The 18061-nt window shown below is 35.3% G+C and overlaps 1 protein-coding gene and 1 long non-coding RNA gene across 3 annotated transcripts in view; one reads left to right on the forward strand and one right to left on the reverse strand.

Moving 5' to 3' along the window:
* The window catches only part of mc5rb (melanocortin 5b receptor), a 16186-nt gene extending 7026 nt beyond the window's left edge, over positions 1 to 9160 (reverse strand). The window contains exon 1 of the mRNA XM_005158169.6: positions 8663 to 9160. The gene's annotated coding sequence lies outside the window, so the exon portion shown is untranslated. The remainder of the gene's footprint in view (positions 1 to 8662) is intronic.
* LOC141378222 (uncharacterized) lies at positions 8617 to 15941 on the forward strand. Of its 2 annotated transcripts, none has more exons than XR_012392179.1 (4): positions 8617 to 8821; positions 9116 to 9174; positions 14788 to 14940; positions 15326 to 15941. It is a non-coding gene; the product is annotated as an uncharacterized lncRNA (long non-coding RNA). The 2 variants fall into 2 exon arrangements; XR_012392180.1 differs by having other exon boundaries at positions 8757 to 9013; positions 15326 to 15939.
* Positions 15942 to 18061: the final 2120 nt, after the last annotated feature.

Below are 18061 nucleotides of genomic sequence, written 5' to 3' on the forward strand. Positions count from 1 at the left end.
GCCCCCCTAAAAATCTATCTTGTAAATAAGCTTGTCATAATTAATAAATGACCATATAGTTGCGGTTATTAGTTTTATATTATATTTATTATGTGTGTGTGTATGTATATATATATATATATATATATATATGTATATATATATTTTTATACTATTTATATTATATATATTTTTTTCATTTTTTTCATTATTAATTCAGAAGATATTGGTTGTTGCAATTCCTTTATTAGCCACAAGGGAGACAATAACCACAATTCAGAGTGCCTTTCACTTTTTAAATTTGTGAGAGTCCGCATGTGCCCCAAAATAAACAATAAATCATCATTGCACAAAAATAGGCAGTTAATTACAAAAATCACAATTATTTTTAGACAACTAATCATCAGCCAAATTGTATCATCACAACAGCCCTACTTGTAATTTTGTAAAAGTTTCAAATCTTCTATTTTGTACTTTCCATCTCTAGATTGCATGGATCATACTATAATGATTTTATTTCTTACATAAAAAACAAATCACAAAGAATACTTTTTCCTCAGAATTGCACCTTAACACAATTTGGACATCTGACCACAGCCAATGTCTATTATTCATTCGGCTGTGTGCAGTACTAAGGCTTTAGTCAGATCTTTTTAGCACACATTTTAAAAACAAATCACTTACAAAACCTCATTACATATTGACACCTTATGCTGAAGATACAGGCAGCACCTCTGACAACAATTTCTGCCCTTCACTTTGGAAAAAGGAAACATTAAGACCTTCCTAGGGAACCTAGGAAATCCCTTAAACATAATGAATCATTCCAGTCACTTCTGTTGGTCTCTTCACACTTGCATGACTACAGGCAGTACAATGGAGGTCAACACAGAGTCAAGAACAGTATGTGCCCTGCATCATTGAGGTGGATATGCAAACATCCTTCCTATTAATGCATTTTTTTTGTTGCTTTAACTATCTATTGGTGGATGACAGTCCATCATTGTAGGGTTTACAGATTAAAATTAAGCAGATCAAATCCTGCTTGGAGCCTTATTGTAGATCATTCAACTTGGCAGATTGGCCCTGGAATACAGGAAGTTACACAGAGTGGCAACCTACTGGACTTAAATATAAAGGTGGCCAATGTGGCTATTGGTCTACCATTTATACATATCTTACATAAAATTATGTTTATTAATCCAATAATCCATTTTCACATTAAATGTTCTTTATAAACCATTGATGCCATCTAAGAAACTATGTACAGTACCACACTAATTCTAAGCGTTATACACATATCATTAATTCACAGTCACTTATTAAAGAAACCATTTAATTCTGATTGAATGAATTGATCTGGCAAAAAATCTGTCCAGATCCCTAAAGCTTTCCAAATATTTGCCTAAAAAATTAATGAATTTGAGTTATGCTTTTTGTAGAAGAAAGAAACTGAATTCTCCCCTAAGCCCATTTTCAGAATAGTTTAAACAATCATTATTATGTGTCTGTAGACCAGACTTGCTTGATCACACTCTGTGAAGCACACTCAACAATATTATCAATTTGATAGGGAGAAATGGATAAACACAGAAGAGATCGTGTTTGGTCAAGGACTAGATTAATCATACTGTAGATACATCTGTGAATCATCTCCATCTATTCTGAGATGGAACATGCAGAGTGAGAATAGTACTATTCAATGACCTCACGCTGTCTAGAAGCCACCACAAAGATACACATGAACATGATGAAATGTTAGAGAAACTCTAATACAGACAATGAACCCACCTGATGAGCTGTGCAGCACGCTTTATACAGCGAGATTATGCTTTTTTTGTAAAATTGAACTAAAAATATGAATTGGTTATTTCAACAATGCAATGAATAAGATAAGTTTTTATCACAAGCACCTGAACTGCGGTTTCTCATTGTTTTGTTCTGAGCATCCTGTCACGTCTTCTCGTTTAAATCCTCTTCATCTTAAAATGAAGCTCTTTTTTAATCTCTTCTGAATACATGCTGTTTTCCATCTTCCTAATCCATTTAATCGCAGCTTATTGGACTCAAAACAGTGGGTGAATCAAAGCAAATCCATACTAGTCAAGAGTTTATAGATTTCATATTGATTTATCGTGCTTTGGCGGTGTTAAAGATGCTAGTTTAAGATGTTCATTGATTACTGCACGCTTTAATGTCAGTTCCTAAATATAGATTTGACTGTAGTTTAGATAAAATGAAGGTTGTAGGTCAGTGGTTGCATCTGAAATGTACAACAAAAATGTATAATTTTTACAAAACTGCACCCTAAGTAACATATTACAGACCCTCTAATGCAGAGATGCTTAAACTAGGGACCGCGACCAATGTTGGCCGTTGGTATGTTGATTTTTGATTTGATTTTGAATTATGGGGAAGGGTTGGGAAAGCCTATAGAGATTCTCATTTGTAATTTTATGCAACCTTTTGTTTGTTTTTTTATTGTTGAGTTACAAAACAGCAAACTGAAATTAAATGTTTTAATTAAATGGTATAAATGAATCAGATTTTTTAATTTACATACTGTCACAAAGCAGCATGACTAGTGTTTTCAGCATTGAACACTATTGTTTTATAAATTGAATTTGTTATGGTTTTATTGTAATAAGTTCATTAGAATATTATACATTTTCAAAAAAAGTAGAATGAATTACAGTAAGTGTAAATTTTTTTAATATTATAAAATTAGGAATTTACCCATGGCAACTTTACTGAACTACAGTTTGCTATATTTACCTTCGGAAAAACTAGTGGTGTAATGGATCACAAATCTCAGTTCAGATCACATTATGGTTTTTTAGTCATAGATCATACCATTTTTAAGATCAGCCAAAAAGGGGAGGAGACAAATGTAATTTGCTTTCCATTTATTATAAAAACAGTACTAAAAGACACTTTTGTTTTTAACAAACAGAACTTAGAACCTTTAATTTTATTGAAAAACAAATAATCAGCTTGATAAAATTAAATTGTAAATCATTCAGTACTGTGAAAAATTCACTGTTCTTACTACTGTTGCCGATAACGCTAAATGTATAAAGTGTATATTTTTTGGTGGCCGAGAGCTTAATGCACTACAATTTAAGAAAGAACATGCAATTACAAAAAACACCAGCAAATAAATAAACTATCTTCACCAATGTGACACCACACGTGTTGCATATTCTCACCACACAAACAACTGAAGAAACACGCAGCAATTAGTCATGACACTTGCAAATATCTGCTTAACACAACGGAAATGTTTCAAGGGGACCCAAAACCATGATGGACCACGCTGAGATCTGGTTGTGTTTTTATGCCATAACTGTTGCTCAGTGAAGTGGTGGTCTTTGAAAGGTGAGTTGTTTTTCTCAGCAGGGTCCATGATGGTTTTGGGTCCCCTTGAAACATTTCCTTTGTGTTACGTGGATATTTGCAAGTGTCGTGACTCATGACTAATTGCTGCGTGTTTCTTCAGTTGTTTGTGTTGTGAGAATTTGGAAAACGTGTGCTGTTGATGAAGATCGTTTCTTTATTTGCTGGTGGTTTTTGTAATTGCATGTGCTTTCTTAAAATGCAACACGTTAAGCTATCTTGGCCACCATAATATTAGTATAAAATGTATATTTAAATGTACATTTAGTCTCAATTTTAATAAATGAGTCAGTTGTTCACTCATAAAAACTCATCTTTTATGAGTTCTAGATGGATCATTTTAAAATAATTATTCAGTGGAATCTTTTTGAAGGCTGGTTGGTCACCTATTGGTTAAATGATGTAATTTCTGCGTACAACTTTCATTTTTGAGCATTGTTAAATGCATATGATGGTGATATCAATTTTTACCATAAACATCGGTGGTTATATTTTAACTATAAACGGATATCCAAGTACTGCTGTGTTATTAGTCTGTTTGGAATTTCATAACTATCTCAAAAGACTAAAGACTGAATTTCTTATGATTGATAAACATATGCAAATCACCATCATTTATAATTTATGTTGTGTGGGTGTTGAGATCCTGATCTTTTAATGATTAATCGTGCAATTTACATGGAATTCATTTATGCAGGCTAAACTAGAAGTGATAAAAAAGAAACCCACCACATCCCGAATAACCTACAGTACCACAACTTCTTTCTCATCATATTTTACAGGAAAGCCTAGATGATTCCATGTTATTTTAATGACACGAGAGGTGACCTCTCTGCACTTGTTACAAGTTCGGGATTAATCTACAAGTAAATGTACTAATGCACGGGTCACGTGTTCCGAACTGTGGGTTGTGAATCACGAATCAACTGTGATCTGTTCCACCTTTATGGTCCACAGCTCTCAATAGCCGCATTTCCACTATCAGGCCAGTGCGAGCCAGGGCTTAAATCGGGCCATGCCGGGCCAATCGCCCGGGAGGTTGAGCAGTAGGCCGTAATCATATCACGTTTCCACTGTGGGGCTAGTAGCTCGCAGCGCGTCACGCAAACCCCGCCCCCTGACCATCTCCCGAATCGAACGTCACTCAAACCGCCCACTTCAGCGAGAATCATGCAGATAAAGCACATAATCACGAAACTATTAAAATTAGGACAACCAAAACAAACAAATGACACGTTACTGTACAGCAGTACAACTCATGTCTATACGCACATGCCTGTGTGTTTTCATTCATCATATTAATTTACTCGCCGACCGACTATTGGCATCGAAATCCAGTGGCCACCAACGGAGGGACCCAGTGCAGGGAGCGCACACATCCATAATATAACACCACATATATAAAATTCTCCGTTAATAACTCGATATAAAATGTATTTTATAACATCCTCTAGGCAGAATCTGTTCAACATGAATCCCAAATGCTCTGGAGAGAACTGAAACATGAACTTTTCCTTATAGACTTTATGACAGGTGATTCCCTTTATATAAATATGTTGTTAAATCTTAAGTAAAGTGTTCAGTGTTTCAGCACATAAGAGCAGCACGTAATAAAATATAGCCTATATTTCGTTGCGCTCAGCAGCTATGCACTAATAAAGCTCTTTATGTATTTAAAATTTCCTTTTTTAATTTTACCATGTCATATAAAAACACACACACTTGTTTGAGGACACAGAACACAATTTGAACTTGCGGTTTTCCCCGTCAAAAAAGTGCTGCGCAGCTGCAGACAGAAAAAAGGTCGCCTAGTTTCTGCGTTCACTCACCCCGAAAATGCTCTGTTTGCATGATTTGATTAATTTAATCGTATCCAAATACTTTATAAATAATATTTAAAACATTCTCCGGTGTTTATTTATTTATTTATTTAGAAAATATCTAAAATCTTCTTTTCAAGGAGGCTTTTGAAAAATTAAAGTTTAATATAAATTTGAAACAGTTTGATATAGTACCTAGCTTTTGTTAGTTTTATATTGGTTTATTTATTTAATGTGATTTTATTATAGGCCTATCTAATATTTGTAATTCTTTAAATTATTTCAATATAGGGCTATTTTATCTAGATATGACACTATTGTTTTGAGCCTACAAAAGTGGACATGAAATTTGTAAAGTTTAATGTATTACTGTTGTATTCATATAGTGTATTATCACCAAAATAAAATAATACAATAAAAATAAAAGAAAAAAGCCGCTCGCGGTATCAACAGAGCTATGAATGGAGCGCTCTTTTCCTCGGTCTCACACACATACACAGGCATCTAAACGCGCAAAAACACACTTATTAAACTTGACAAAACCTCTTGAAAACCTTTACTGTCTGCTGTGTCTTTAATATGGTGTAAAGATTATTATGCGTTATTGAAACATCAAAGATGCAGCAAAGAAAGATCATTTTATGCAACAACCTACATTTAAAAGAGAAACATAAGGGCGATCATATGCAAAAAAGACCCCAGACTATAATTTGTTCCAGATGTTTTCTTTCCCTTATTTATTTATTTGTTTGTTTATGTGTTTGGCGCATGTACTCGAGTGCGATCGGAAAACTGTGCCCGCCTCTCCTTTCACTCCGTCCAAAAGCCCCGGCTGGCCCTCTTTGGCCCAAGGTATTCGGCGGGCCGAAAAAGGCCGGCCGCTGGCCCCAAGAAAGCCCCGCTTTGGCCCGATTAGGCCCCGGAAGTGACAGTGGAAACGCCACTGGCCTTGGCTCGCCCTGGCTCGCTCGCTTTAGGCGCGATAGTGGAAACGCGGCTAATCAAGCTTAGATTTTGGCCCTTGAAAAAAAAAAGTTTGAGCCCCACTGCTCTAGTGGTTTTGTCATCTGAATCGTGCAACAATATGTACCCTGAGCAATGTATTTTAGGTTTCGCAAAAATGTAGGCCAAGGCACGTAATTCCAATGAGGCTGATGTGTGTACATATGCACAGGAAAGTGCCCTGATTGAGACAGAAAACCATCCATCTCTGACCCCAGATGCCTCTATTTCAGGTTGTCAGAAGTGACATTGAACATTAGGTCAGAAGTCACATCCTGTGGGGAGCTTGTTATGAAAAACTGAATCCATGTGAGCAGCCCTCATCCATCCAGATTGTTTCTGACTGTGTTTCTTATCTGTTTTAACAGTCAACGGTTCCCTCAAAAAGTGTGCATATATTTAAAGACATGAAAAATGCATTCATGCACGTGTACCCACACAGAAACATGCTGTCAATCAAATTTAATTCAATACTTAAAAATATAACTCAATATCTAAAAATAACTAAATAAATAAATAATTTGTTAGCTTTTCTGAAATTACCGGATATAGGTTTGGATATTTTGGAAAATGCAATATTTGGAAAGTTCACATGTAAAAACCTCTAAATGTCATCTAAAATGTTCTTCTAAGGTGATTAGTTTTTTAAGGCTCTTGTATGTAGCTTCAGTAATTTTATGTTTATGGCAATGAGTATTTTTTTAGTTGCCATTAAAAGAACATAAACAAAGGAGGCTTAAAAAATGCTGATTTTAGACAAATTCAGGCAGTTTTTGCATCTAAACTTTTGTTTTATTCTATAAAAGTCAGATAACACTGGCGATTCATTTCGCTGTGGTGACCTCAGATTAATAAAGGGACTAAGCAGAAAAAAAGGAATAAATAAAGAAAGGCATGCTTTTTTTTTTCTTTTTTTTTTTTACAGAAAATTGCAATTAATTACTCAGACTAACTAACATTTTCTTTTGTTGAGACTTGAAAATCTGTGTTACTCAACCAAATATTATTCTAATACTACATATTGATCCAAAACTGCTCAAAATGACATTATTATCATTTCCTATTTAGATGAAATGTCATCCCTTGTTTATGGCATGAAACAAAGTTAGTCTTACTCAAATACATACAGTATACCAATTGTAGTTTCAGACCATTTTTAAGTTGTCCCAGAGTTTTTTTTTCCCAGAGTTGTGTATATATATTTCTATAAAAATGTATATATAATGAATTATGTACAGCTTCACTGTAACTCATCAGTGCGAACAGGACAGCGTGACCTTCACTAAGCTCAAAGACATTACTCACAAGCCCTCTGACAGAATGTCAATATTCAGGTGACCGTCTGCCTCTGTATTCAATGAAGCACATTTACATTTAGTGGATTTGTCAGACACAGCTGAACAGTATTCAGACACTCCTAATGCTATATGACAGGGGTTTTGCATTATGAAAGTTACCCCTTTGTGTATTAAAATTTGACAAGGATATAAGTGGTGTTATAAATCACAATCTGTGGCCGCTGCCTGACATAATTCTCACAAGCAGGTGTGAAGCACAAATGCCTCATTCTGATTTTGTGTACAACAAAGTGTGCAAACAGAGCCTATTTTATTCATTTGTTAACACTTTTTAATAAGGTTGTATTAGATAATGTTAATGTATTTACTAACACAAAAAAAAAACAATACGTTTATTTTTGTTCATGTTAGTTAAAATTAGTTAATAAAAATACAGTTGTTTGTTGTTAGTTCATCAACTCAAAGTGCATTATTGTTAACAAGCATGAATTTGAGCATGAACAATTGTAATAATGTATTAGTAAATGTTGATCTATTATTAATAAATGAACTACAAGTGCTGTTTATAGTTCATGATAGTAAATGCTAATAAAATGAATTAATGAAACCTTACTGTATTATGAAGTGTGACCATTCATTTAATATGCTACAAAATCATCACTGACACTAAATATACCATAATCATAGTTGCATCATAAATAAAATATATATAATTTAAATAATTCCACAGCCTGGATTACACTATTTAACTGTGCATGTAACAAATATAAATTTTGAAAGTATATTTATAAGTTATTTACTGAAAAATTAAAGAATATAAAACAATCAATTCATGCTGAGAAAATAAAATCCACACAAACCATGATCAAGTTCTAATGGTTTCCATTACAAATACAATTTAACACATTACGTACCATATTTTTAACAAGTAAATTAACAAGTACAACTACATTTGAATAGTTGTAAGTGTGTTTTGTAATTTTCTATTAGGATTTAGTAGTGTTAAACATGCTACCAATAGAAATCAACAAATTACCTATTAAAACAAATCTCCGTTAAACCATAACAAATCCCATTATTACAGCTATTTATTTATTGAAGCTCGGATAAAACGGTATTATGGTACTTCAAAAAAAAAAAAAAAAGGAAGAAAAACTGTTTACTCACGTTGACACGCGTCTCCTGGTGTTTTTATGAGGAGAATGATCTATAATGCAAGAGCTGTGTCTGTATGAAAACTGCTGCGGTCTCTCAAGCGCGCGCACACATATAGCTCTACGCGCGCTCCACCCCCGCGTGTAGTCGTGCGCCCACTGTACTGTCTCGGTAAGCGATGCTTTTTACACCACAGAGAATCTTACATATTTAAGTCCATGGTCAAGTTAATGTTCCACAAAGCACCACTAAAATTAAACAGCTTATGTTATGTTGGCGGTATGGTTCCATTAGACATGGACACGCATCCAAACGACGCCAGAATAATAAATGTACAGTAAGTCACTCCGTAATAAATGTACAGTAAGTCACTCCGTAGGCTATATATTCATGTTGGTGCTTCAGCACAGAATGTTGGCACAAACCCCGGTATAAAAGAGTAATTTGTTTGACTGTTGTTCACAGAATGGCAGCGCCGGAACACCTGGGCACTTCCGGTCTCCGAAAATTGAGCTGACTGTAACGTACAAAACTTTTTATCCAGGTCCAATCGAATCAAGTCAGCTTACCGAAATTCAAAACAGGAAAAGAAACTGATTAAAGAGAAAGCAGAAGGAAGCGCCTTGAATATTAAAAACAACATGCAAACCGAGAACAGTTAACGTCACAGGAGTTCCAATTTTTTAAGCATTAGAGGCTAAAATATCACATTGTAAGAACTAGATACTGAACTAAAGTCTAAGACGGAATTAAAATTGTAAATCTCTATGGACAGTTTTTATTTAGATTTTTGATTTCAAGTGGATGCCCAGCAGATACACAGCATAAGACATTAATATTAGGTTAGATTTAGGATGGCAGTGTCTAAGGACAATGTTATTTTGATGTGCAATAACGACGTGAAATGACTGATATTTTGTTGATTTTAGGTTCTGTTGGAAAGTAAGTGACCAAAATTTAACATCAAGCCAACATGTTAAACCAACGTCTTATTGACGTCAAATACTGACATTTGTGTGTCTGGTATGGCAACCGAAATCCAACGTCTGAAAGATGTCATATTGGTAATGTCCACAAAGGGTCAAGCTGTAACATCAATAAACATTGATATTTTGTTGTTTTTTTCCCAGTGATGGGTTGCAGCTGGAAGGGAATCCGCTGCGTAAAAACGTGCCGGATAAGTTGGTGGTTCATACCGCTGTGGCGACCCTGGATTAATAAAGGGACTGAGCCGAAAAGAAAATGAATTAAAAAATTTATTTTGATGTTTTTAGTTTGCGTTAGAAAGCAACCAAAATGCAATGCATGTTCTATGTTGGATATTGACATTGACCTGACCTTGGGTTCTGACATCAACACGATTTTCATTTCCAAACAAAATCCAACATCCCACAACGATGGGGTACAACGTCATGTTGACCTCCTGTGCCTGCTGGGTGGTGACAATATCTGGCTGGAAAATTTACTGGACATACAGTAAGTGGCACATTTTGTATTGGGCATAAAATGGGGGGAGGGGGAGGGGGGTTATTGTTAATAATAAAAACAGGCAGTTCCAAATAAGAAATTAGATTTTTTTGTATGATCTGCCTAATATTACTATGGCACTGTAAAATATTCTTCACGTAACTTATTTATTCATGCTGCTATGTCAGTTGTTTACATTATACTACACTGACTGAACTGCAAGGTTATTTATTCCTGTTGCTTGTTGAGTTGCTGCTTGTGTTAAAAAGGAGCTTTTATTTCAATTGAAAACTTTTTTTCAAAAGTTATGTTTTACATGTTGCATTTTCTGAACATTATACATATCTAAAAAAAAATCAGCTGTGATGAAAGGGCAACTCACTGTATTCGATCTTATATTCATACACATATGGGTGATGAGCCTTTCACAATTACTCATTCAAATGTAACCTAATACATATGGCATAGCAGAAAGCAAATTACATAAATAATCTATGTAGTTAATGAAGCAAATTATTCTTACAGTCAACTGAATAAAAAAATGTCTAAAAAACTCCTATATTACATAGCCACCCACTTCAAATGCATCCCTCCACCACCCTCATCATCTGTAGATGAACATTTTGACTCATCTGTCTGAGTGTATTTAAAGCTTTGAGCATTGTTCAACACACTGAAACAAGAGCTTTCGGTGTCTACAGCGTATACAGCTTAATCTGGCAAAAACAGAGCTTCTTGTCTTCCCTGCCTCTTTGAACATTAAGATTACACCAACAATTATCCCTTCTAAATCAGTTAGGATCATCTTGCTATTTTAAATGACCCGTCGGTCAAGGATCATGATGTAAACAACATGATCATGCAGGTTTGCACTATAACATTAGAAAGATCAGACCCTTCCTGGCAGAGCATAATGCACAACTTCGTGTCCAATGATCTACTGTTTTCTGGTGATTCTGGCTCCTTGTCTATATCACTGCTACTCAATCTCAGCTCTGCCTTTAATACAGTCTCTCAGGATTTCCTTATCTCCCGTCTCTCCGATCTGAGTATTTCTGGTACTGGTCTCTCTTGGTTTTCTTCATATCTCTCAGATAGACAATTCTTCATATCTGTTAAGGATTTTCGGTCACCTACTGTCCCCCTGAAGCGAGGTGTTCCCCAGGGATCTGTTCTAGGCCCACTATTATTCTCAATATACCTAGTCCCACTTGGTCTGATTTTACAATGTCATGGTCTCAACTATCACTTTTATGCAGACGAAATTCAACTTTATTCTGTCTGTACACCTACTTCATCCGCCCAAATTGATAAAATCTCTGCTTGTGTTAAGGACATTAAAGATTGGTTTACCTCAAATTCTCTAAAACTCAACATGGACAAAAGTAAGATGATTTTTAATTGGCATCCCAGCGCTTACCAGCAATATTCAATATTTTTTTTCAATATTTCAATATTTTTCAGTTTCAATATTTACCAGTTACTCCTGTGAGATTGCTGGCTCGCACATTAAAACATCTACTCCTGTTAGAAAAAAATAGGTGTAATCTTCGACTCCACACTCTCTTTTCAGTGTCACATTAAATCTGTTATTAGATCTGCATTCCTTCATTTACGTCGCATTTCCCAATTGCGTCCCTTCATCAGTAGCAAGGAAGCTGGGACTGTCATTCATGCATTTGTCTCTTCACGCATTGACTATTGTAATGCCCTTTTCATTGGTTTGCATTCCAGCCTCATCTCCAGATGACAGTATATTCAAAACTCTGTGACTAGAATACTCACTTATACCAAACGTTCTGCTCATATAACCCCAATCTTGTCCTTGACCTCAATTGGCTCCCAATTACATACCGCATTAAATTCAAAATTCTCCTTGCATTTAGTTCCCTAAATAGCCCAGCTCCCTCCTATCTCTACAACATCCTTGTCCCCCACACCCCAACTCGTTCATTACATTCCGATGACTCTGGCCTTCTCGCTGTCCCTTGTTACAGTCTCTCTTCAATGGGGGGCAGATCATTTAGTGTTATTGCACCCAAACTCTGGATCTCTCAACCACGCTCACTCAGCTCTGCTATTAATATCTCTGAATTCAAATCCTTACTTAAGACTCTCTTGTTTTCCGAATACTATACTTCTGATCTGCCAAACTGACAACTTTATCTGATCCACCTGCACTCTGCTCATTTGTCTCTTAGGTACTGTTTTTGTAATTCCAGTTTGTTATATTCTTATATTGTTATATTCTTATATAACAGTTATAGTCTTCCTGTATGTTTGTGTATCTTTTATCTGCCTGTACCATCTCTTATTATTATTAAAGCAACAGGTTTACTCAGCTTATAAATAGTTAACTTATCACCTTTAACAGTGTATTGTCTCTTTACCCTAGCTTTTACTTTGTCAGAACCTTTGTAGCACTTTGTGTGAGCATTGCCTCTTCATGATGAATCACTTGATGCCTTCCTCATTTATAAGACGCTTTAGAATAAACTGCTTCTGCATCTGCTAAATGACTAAATATAAATGTGTCTCACACTGGTTTAGATTAAATGCTGGTGTTAAGAAAAAAATCATATTAATTAAAAAGAAGAAGCATGAATTGTTTTGTATATGCAGTGTGTAAATAACATCATTCTTGCAGCATACCATAATAATAACAGCATATTATCATGATTCGATAATATTAATAGCAATTATATTATTAATTGTTCTGTTAAAATAAAAAAAACACAATTTTAATCACATTTAATACTACTACTAATAATAATATTAATAATAATATAATTAATAATAATAATAGTGTTGGATTTAGTTTTACAATATTAGATAAAATAAATTAAATATTATATTTATTATTATCTAATGACATTGTATTTAATAAAATGAATCATTCTTTTTTTAAGAATTTAATACAGTAATTTAAAGAACATCTTTATACTTTTTATCTCCACTTCTCACATGCTCTCTTTTCTGGTTTTTCTGGTCTTTTCTGGTCTTTTGTGGCATTGTTTCAAAAACAACCTTTAACTGAACCTGCTAAAATGTGTTTTTTAACTGTGCAAAAAAGTCTTTCATATTTTTAAAAGATCCTTTACACCAACTAAAAATATATTATTTTCCTTCACCTTCAAAATATTATTTCCATTGCACAGGAAAGTAACATATCAATTATCATCATTCACTTGTTAATATCTACATCAATGCAATGAAATTAAATTCCGACTATCCAAAACATAAAAAAAATACATTTTGATCTCATTATTTGTATTACATACTCAAAATCCTTAATTAACAATATTACAGATAAAACACAGAAAGGTCCAATTCCTCGTTTATTCTTCTTGGAATGTGTTTTGTATTTCCTAATGTACAATAAAGCTATACAAAGTAATTATTTAATTTAAGTGTGAGTAATGACCTTCTGAATGACTGCTAAAGTACTTAACAAAACATTTATTTTTAAGAGTGTGTGCTTTAATGCCATTGTGACAGCTCCTGGCACCCTGAATTGCCTCTGCTGAAACAGTTCTCATTATTCTGAACTTTGACCTGCCCACGAGTGAGATCGGACTGCGAGGTCAACACACTCATAAGAAAGGTCTGAGTGTCAGTATCCTAGCAAGAGCCTCTCTTTTTGTTTCAACGTTTTCTCTTGGACAGCCAATCAGCATCATCAGATTTACACACAGAGTAATGAGGGCTGATTGGATCTGAATTACATTCTTCAAGCAATCACTGTTGATTCAGTGAGTCTGGTTTGATGTATAATATATGGCGATGATGAGCAGTGGTGATTTATTCTGAAGTGCTTTTTCATCTCACATTGAAATTGAAGAGCTCACTGCGTCTTTGAATATAAATGGCCAATTGTACGTATAATCATTTGATCAAGCAAGACTTAAATGGTATGCAATTCACATGACATATTTAACATGGTGGCCTCTTTGAAGAGATCAACCAGATTTGAAGTTTAGTGACCCTATTCATCCACATAAGAATGCTTTAATCAGCTTAAAGGGTTTGTTCACCCAAAAAGGAAAATTAGCACATCATTTATTCTCCCTCGTGTGGTTTTAAACTTTTATGGAGTTTCTTTCTTCTGTTGAACACATAAGATGACGTCTTGAAATATGCTGGTTGCTGGGACTTATATACCCTAACATTCATTCATTCATTTTCTTTTCCCTTTATTAATCTGGGGTCACCACAGCGGAATGAACCACCAACTTATCCAGCACATTTTTGTTTTATGCAGCAGATGCCCTTCCAGCCGTAACCCATCTCTGGGAAACATCCACACACACTCATACACTATACAGACAATTTAGCCCAGTTAACCTGTACCGCATGTTTTTGGACTGTGGGGGAAAGAGTTTCAGAGTTTAAATTTTTGGTCAAACTATCTTTTTAAACAATCAGTTATGATAAAGAAACCATCTTTATGTTTGGTTTCAACACACTAATTGTCATGAGATGTGATTTTGAGAACCTCAGGCAATAAGAGAAAGCACAAGAATACTAATGAATCTATAAACATGGATATTCACCCTGATAGTCAAACTAAATGTATGATGGCATTTAATGAAGTTGCCATTATCTTGTTTTTCAGTTTGCGCTGTTTGTCTAATCCTCTTTCATTTTTCTCCTTTGAATTTATCGTGGAGGCTGCCGTCGTTCATACCTTCAGCTGACAAAATGACAAGAAGAATTTTTAATTATCTTAGTTGCACAACGGTGTGGAAATCAAAGGGAGATAAAAGCCTGTGAAAGAAGAGTTGGTGTTGGCAAACCATTTGTAAAAGTCCAGACTGATTAAGGTAATTATTTAAAGAGAGTAAAATGATTCATTGTGAAAGCTGCATTGGGTCAATCGACTACGTCGATGCATTTGCATGACCACTATTAGGATTTATCAATGTCCACAGATTAGTCATCAACAATTCTGAAATAAAAAATCATAATGAAGGATCAGGTTGACCTGATATGTTCACATGACATCTACTGAAGAAGAATGAGGCTTTGATTAGAGGAGGATCTGAGTTATGATTCATTTCATGATTAGTGCTGGAAAGTAATTGATTACGTGTCATTTTGATCACATAATCAGTCAAAATGTTAATAAGTATGTATTGAACTACATTTTTTTTTAAATGCTTAAAATTTCATCACCTTTCCATCCGCTTTTCTGGGGCCGGGTCGCAGGGGCAGCACTCTTAGGAGAGAACTCCTGACTTCCCTCTTCCCAGAATCTTCCGCCTGCTCTCCTGCAGGGATCCTGAGACGTTCCCAGGCCAGTTGAGAGACAATCCTTCCAGCGTGTCCTAGGTCTTCCCCGAGGCCTCCTCCTGGTGGAACATGCCTGGAACACCCCTCAATATAGGCATCCAGGAGGCATCCGAAACAGATGCCCGAGCCACCTCAACTGACTTTTCTCGATGTGGAGAAGCAGTGGCTCTACTCCTTTCTACTCCTACTCCTTTACCAAAACGGGCCGGTAAATCGACCACATTACTGCTGCCGCTGCACCAATCTGCCTGTCAATCGCTGTTATTCGCAGACGGTGTTGTTCTGTTGGCTTCATCGAACATGGACCTTCAGCATGCACTGGGGCGGTTTGCTTCCAAGTGAGATGCAGCTGGGATGAGAATCAGCACCTCCAAGTCCAAGGCCATGCTGCTCCACTGGAAAAAGGTGGTTTGGCATCTCCAGGTTGGAGGAATGTCCTTATCCCAGTTGGAGGAGTACATGTGTGAGGGAAAGATGGAACGTGAGAAAATCCTTAAAATGCTTTTAAAAATAAAGATCCATGTTCACAGTTCACTGATGTTGGTTAAAGGCCACATTTTATATTGTCTAAGCTGCTGTCATATATGATTTAAATAATTATTAGCCTTCATCGTCAATTCATGAACCCACTGCTGTACATTGGTGTACGGTTTAATCATTTTTATATAGATATAACTTTTTTTGCATCTTTATATCAATACCTTTAAGTAAGTAATTGTAAGTAAACAAAGTCTTTAGTCAGAGTACATCCCCAAAAATTCAAACCACATTACTAACATATACAAAATTAGTAATCATAGACAACAGTTTGTGACTAAACTCTGCATAGTTTCCGTTTTTAGCATCAGCCATTATTCAAATGGTGAAGAGAGAACATAAGTGCACTGATCATTGGTGTCTAAGCACAGAAATGGAGGATCTGACACATGCATATATTCATCTGGTGTATAAAGTACACGTATCAAGTAGCTTTCTTGAGTAAAATTACAGTAACTATAAATTACCAGGTAAAGTATTTTGGATAGGTTGTGGCTGAGTTTTTGCACGTTTCTGTTTATTTGGTTCTTGTCTGGCTGATATCTGTATTTTGGCTTTGTCATGGTCATGGGTCAGTTATGGCTGACCTGTGGTGGTTGGTTGAGTTTTGGCCTGCTTCTTGCATTGCTCAGTATTGAGTCACTTATGGGCCGTAATTCCTTGCAGTATGTGGGCTGAAATCACTGCCAGAGCCTATTTGTTATCTTGTTTTTATTAAAACAATTTTAAACAAAATAGGTCATTTTAACAAAATATCTCTGCTTTATATAGTCTTTTTGTCAAAACAATATTGTGCCATCAAGGTACCATTCCGAGGTTAATTAGGTGCTTGTGCCATATTTTCTCAAATAAAATAAATGAAAAATACAATTTTAAACTTGTGCTGTTGAAGAACTTCAGGCAGTGATTTAAATTTTGATAGAAATTGCATCTTAATTGAAATGAATTCAAAACAAACTAGGTTACGTGTCATTTGCAAGTAGTAATTTTAGTAAATTGATAATTTTGGCCATAAAACAAAAATTAAGCAGGAAAAATTAAACTGTATTAAACTTTCTGAAGGCGACGCAGTGGGTAGCACGTTCGCCTCACAGCAAGAAGGTCGCTGGTTCGATCCTCAGCTCAGTTGGCGTTTCTGTGTAGAGTTTGCATGTTCTTCCTGCGTTCGTGTGGGTTTCCTCCGGGTGCTCCGGTTTCCCCCACAGTCCAAAGACATGCGGTACAGGTGAATTGGGTAGGCTAAATTGTCCGTAGTGTATGAGTGTGTGTGTGTGTGGATGTTTCCCAGAGATAAGTTGCGGCTGGAAGGGCATCCGCTGCGTAAAAACTTGCTGGATAAGTTGGCGGTTCATTCCGCTGTGGCGACCCCAGATTAATAAAGGGACTAAGCCGACAAGAAAATGAATGAATGAACTTTCTGAATTTCATTGGATAGAGATAACTATGAAATTAAGTCTAACCTAATTTGTTTGTTTAAATTCAACCAAAACTAATTGTTTTAAGTATTACGTTTGCTATCTTGTTTTTATTAAAACAGATTTTTTAAAGTTTATTTTAACAAAATATCTCTGCTTTATATAGTTTTTTTGTCAAAGCAATACTGTGCCATTGAGGTTAAAAAACATACAAAGGTTATGGTGCTATGCCGTATTTTCTCAAATAAAATAAATAAATAATAAAATGCTGTAAGAAAGCCTATTCTGTCTAGAAGAATAATAATTGAGAATTAATGTCATAAGGATTTAAACTCTTTCTGGCTGAGCTCGGAAAAGAAATGACAGGAAATTAGGCTAGGGCTTGATGCGTTACCGCCATCTTGTGGAGGAAAAATGTAATGCGTTTAACAATTGCCTCACTTATCAAATAGAAAAACAGATACAAAATTACTTCAATATAATAAAAAAACATATATCTTGCTCCATTCCATTGATCAAATGAATTAAGATGTATTAAAAAATAAAATATAGCAAAATGAAGAATAAAGGATATTAAAGTCTAACCAGAAATTCAGAAACATTCATTAATTTTCTTTTCAGCTTAGTCCCTTTATTAATCTGGGGTCGCCACAGCGGAATGAACCGCCAACTTATCCAGCACGTTTTTACGCAGCGGATC

Source organism: Danio rerio, chromosome 16 (genome assembly GCF_049306965.1).
Source record: "Danio rerio strain Tuebingen ecotype United States chromosome 16, GRCz12tu, whole genome shotgun sequence".
In the NCBI taxonomy this organism is placed as follows: Eukaryota; Metazoa; Chordata; class Actinopteri; order Cypriniformes; family Danionidae; genus Danio; species Danio rerio.